The following is a 5,000-nucleotide window of genomic DNA, read 5'->3' as shown; positions in this document are numbered from 1 at the left end:
CGGTTAACCAATCCACTTGAGACACGAGGCGAGACGGCCCATAAGGTGTCAGGGGTGGGTGGAGGCAGAGGAGGGTATCCGCAGGGGTGGGTGGGATGGGATGGGGGTGGGGGTGGGGGGTAGAGGGCTCAAGAGGGCCGAGTCTCGACTAATGGACCATGCAAGGACCCGGATGAGGAAGGGGTAAGAGGGGAGCAAGGGTCTTCAGGTTCTAAAAGAGGGGAGAACAGTAAATGTATTTCAGGACTGTTCAACCTGAAAATTCCACTGAGCGCTGCATGTTACGGGATCCTTTCTCTTCCCTCCTTTCTTTCTCGCTTTCGCCATAAGCCTTATCTTTCTGCTTGCATGCAGTGTCTTGCAGTCTGCGATCCCAACTCAGATAAGTAACACAATGCTTGCAAATTGAAAACACAATAAAATGTGATATTCCCAGCAGTGCATTCTCTCTTCGATGCGTTAAGCTTCGCATGAATTCAATGCTTGCGAACCACACGTGCATTGTTGCGTTTGTTTTCCTGAATTTAACGCCCCTTTCATTCACATTTTCCTCCTCTCTTGTCCCTGCAAATCATCACCTCTTCTATGTCCATGACCTCCCTCTATTATTCCCTTACTCTACCCCTTTGCATTTACCTTTCCTGCGCTCTCCTCTATTGCCTCTACCTTTTCCGTCCACTTCCCACTTGCCTATACCTTGCCCCTCCTCCTCCCTTTTTCCTTTACCTTACCCCTCCTCCTCCCTTTTTCCCTTACCTTGCCCCTCCTCTTCCCTCTTGCCTTACCTTGCCCCTCCTCTTCCCACTTGCCTTTATCTTCTCCCTCTTCGCCGTCCGCCACCCACAATGCACGCCTGCATGACTCACTGCTTGCACACCTAGCCTATCTGGCCGCCACCAAGTCCTACATGCTTGCTCGCCTGTTTGCCTGCTTGCGTACCTGGTGTTTGCTTTCTCCCGTGCTTGTGTGGCGTGCTGTTTGCCTGCAGTAATGGCCGTGTGCTAAGCATCGCGGGATAAACACGAAATGAAACGAAAGAATGAGAGGACTAGAAGATAAAGATGAGGATGCAGGAAAATCTATTTTGAGAACAAGGGAAAGACAGGGAAGAGAAGGAGAAGAAAAAGGAAGAGAAACGAAAGAAGCATAAAAGGAAGAAGGAGGAAGAAAGAAAAGAGAAAGGAAAAAGATGAAAGAGCCTGACAAGACCCACCACTCAGAACAAACAGCTTTAGTTCTAGTCTCACGAACATTAGACCGAGCAAGAACGAAGGGTATCGAACCACGCTGGCGCCATCTACCAATAAAAGACCACACTACCTATATGTGGCGCCAAGTGGGACAGGGAAGGGATGGGGGGTGGGGGGAGAAGGCGATAACAGCGGCAGACTCGAAGTCCAATAAATCAACTCACGACAGTAAACACTTGTGATTTCTGAAAGTGTGAAGCCCCTGCTTGCTGTATGTTTATAGTTTGTTACTATTGTTCATGTCCGTGTCATTGCTAAGACTTTCCTCGTTCAATTCACGCATTTTATTAATCTAATATTTTTGGGGGAAGGTACCAGTCCATCACGTTTTCCTGATTGCATTAAAATAGATGATCCTTCTCCTCTCGAGTAATTAGAATAGCAAATATCCTAGCTATTTTGACAGCACTACAAACGACGGACCATTTCAACTTCCTGCATCTTAAGAGACAAAACTGACTGTCTTTCCGCCGCCTCCTTCACCTCGCACGTGTGACTGTGCAAGAAACATGCGCACACGACGCATGATACATATGACACTAACCAGCTTGCTCGCCGGGATACGTGCGACACAAACCAGCTTGCGAGACATTCCTGCCGGATTTGCGTCGAGGGCGTCCACACGCGGGCTGCTCTCATCTCTGCCGCTGACGTTTCCCATAAAACGATTGCACACATATCAACAAGCAGGCTAACCAAGGGGTATGCATACATTTAACTCTTTCTCTTTCTTAGTCTTTCTCAGTCTACCAGTCAGTCAGTCAGTCTGTGTCCTCTCTCTCTCTTTCTCTCTCTCTTTCTCTCTTCTCTTCTCTTCTCTTCTCTCTTCTCTTCTCTACTCTTGTCTACTCTTGTCTACTCTTGTCTACTCTTCTCTATTCTACTCTATTCTACTCTATTCTACTCTACTCTACTCTATTCCACTCTACTCTTCTCTATTCCACTCTACTCTTCTCTATTCCACTCTACTCTTCTCTATTCCACTCTACTCTTCTCTATTCCACTCTACTCTTCTCTATTCCACTCTACTCTTCTCTATTCCACTCTACTCTTCTCTATTCCACTCTACTCTTCTCTATTCCACTCTACTCTTCTCTATTCCACTCTACTCTTCTCTATTCCACACTACTCTTCTCTATTCCACACTACTCTTCTCTATTCTACTCTACTCTACTCTACTCTACTCTTTTTCTCTCTTTTTCTTTGTAATATTTCTCTGGTTTGTGTCTCTTTCTCTCTCCCTCTACACACACAAAACAGAAACAGACAAATACAAACGCGCGCACACATGCATCCAGATTGTTGTACATAACTACCACGCCATATCCAACACCCCGAGAGCTTATTATCGTCCCTCCTGCCCCCTCCCCCCTTACCTATACCCCACCCCTAACCATCACCCTTACCCTTCCTCCACCGATATCGCTCCCCCCCTTAACCACTGCCGTCACGCTTCCCCCTCCCCTACCCTATACACCATTCCCCTCCTGCCTTTCCCCACCCGTAAACCCTATATACCCCCTCCCCCCTCCTCCCCCTCGCCCCCACCTACCCCCAATGCCAAAGCGTCGCGTGAGAAGCGCACACAGGCCGAGGCGGGAAAGGTCATTGACACGAAACCCGCACATTTGTCCGAGTGTAATAACAGAACAGCAGAAATCAACAGTGAAATAAGTAATAAAGGGAGAAATAAGTAGTAAGGAGAAGGAAGATGAATGTGGTGTTTCGTCGTTCCATCTCGTATCCCTCACGCTTTCATTCGTCCACCTGAATCGACTTGCTCAATTATGGTTGCAACTGTCAATAATATATCCCATTATTTACGAGAATATTTATACATATGTTCCCGACAAAAGGTCTGACGTCCATAGAGAGATGATGTACTGCCAGATAATGAGAGAGCAGACAGATACATAAGAAGAAAAACAACAATAAGTTTACATCATAATGCTACTGTGTCATGCTAATAGACTGTCGAACTGCCTTGTCGACTTGTAAGAAAGATAAGTGTCCCAGAAGTGTGAAAGCTGGTGAAGGGGCTGGTGCTTTATCAGGTAGTGACCAGGAGTTGCGGGACAAGGAGAGGTACCCACTGCAGAACCGGTCATCGATAAGGAAATGCATTAGCAGTACTATGAGCTGACAAGGAAAAATGTATTAGAGATACTTCTGATATCACACCTTCACACGTTACTCTTGAACTCTGACATCTGTCTTAATGAAAGTTTTGCAATCAAATAAATAACCAGAGGAGAAAACACAAAAAGGCAGACGTTAAACACAAAACAATTCTTTACATCAGAGAGATCATTATTCAAGACAGCTGGCGTAAAATCAACATAAAAAGAACGAACAAACAAAGTGATACAACCCCCCCCCCTTCCCGGCCGATGGAAATCTTCTATCAACAACTTTAAGCTTTCCCTTCTAGCTCCACCCACGCCCCTCGCAACATGGCAGAATGCAATGATCCATCAAAAGTGTCTTGCAATATTCAAACCTCCCTGCCTGAGAGTCTTAAAGGGGACCCTAGCTTCATCCCCGGCGGCTGTCCGCATCGGAGTCCTCTAACCCAAAATCTATCCTATTGTTGACCATTCCAGGCAAGTGGCGGTCTGCCTGAGCCGTCTTATCTAAAAGAAAACAACCACAGAACTACCCTATTCCTCGCCATTTCGGACCGCGTCAAAGAGGTCTTCCCGTCCGCATCAGCACCGCCAGCTGGCACCTGCTGAGCACGACCGCCCTCTCGACGCTGCCACCTGCACCTCCAGCGACAGATGGACTCCCTAAAGCTACTTAAATTCGTCCTCCGCTTTCGCAAGCACTCTAGATAAGAGACTCGGAGAGCTAAAGGCAGAGCCCGAACCCTCCCCCGCCCGCCAATCCTTTCCACGGACACAATGGGTAAAATAATCACGTTTGTCTTCATTAATATCTAGGAATGGCGGGAAGGGGAGAGCAATAGGGCGAGGTTAGGACGGTGGGTGAACACTTTGGGCGGGGGTGGGGGGAGAGGGTGAAGATGAATAGATGAGTAGACGAACAAAAAACGTATATAAAGAAATAAAAGTCAATAAGTAAATAAATAAACAAAAACAAGTCCCGGAAAATGGCTCTGAAAGGGGTTTGGACAACCAAAAAGAAAAGAAGGGGGAACGGCCTTTGTTCTTCTTTGTTACTCATAATTTTCAATTAAATGAGTTGATCCATCTTAATTTGTCACAGCTGTTACCTATCAGCACTGAACTTCCCATTCGTTTCCACTGCCCATTAACAAAACTCTCCATGACACGAAGTAGACCGAAGAGATAAAAGTAACATTCTGCTGAATGCCATGTCTTTCTCGTACGTTCACGATACATCTATAACCATTAGCGTCTGTTTTTCACCACGCCCACCGACGACTAATTACTCAACCGAGAGCGAGATCACGACCATCCCTCCCTCCCCCCCTACCCACCCAACCTCTATTACGTGAGGCTTATCTACTTCACATTCATTACAGCTTCTGATGGGCGGCAACGTCAGACGTACACGTATGCGATGTAAATCTTCTTCTATCAGCTGTTATCGCATGACAGCTACTACTAGCCACGCCCATCGCCCATTCCATCGGTACCTGCATGATGCTTCTTTAGATGTTTCGGCCACGCCCACCTCCTCCTCTTCCTTCCACCCTAGCTCGTCGACCACGCCCAGATGACGGTGCTTCATCTATTAATGTCTACCAAAGGCTGCACTACGATC

General features: G+C 47.0%; 1 protein-coding gene across 4 annotated transcripts in view; it reads right to left on the bottom strand.

Annotated features, from left to right (window-relative positions):
- The window catches only part of LOC113817708 (uncharacterized), a 303,937-nt gene that overhangs the window by 171,920 nt on the left and 127,017 nt on the right, over window positions 1-5,000 (bottom strand). The gene's annotated exons all lie outside the window — the stretch shown is intronic.

Source organism: Penaeus vannamei, chromosome 9 (assembly GCF_042767895.1).
Source record: "Penaeus vannamei isolate JL-2024 chromosome 9, ASM4276789v1, whole genome shotgun sequence".
NCBI lineage: Eukaryota > Metazoa > Arthropoda > Malacostraca > Decapoda > Penaeidae > Penaeus > Penaeus vannamei.
This window is presented reverse-complemented; position numbering and strand designations above follow the sequence as displayed.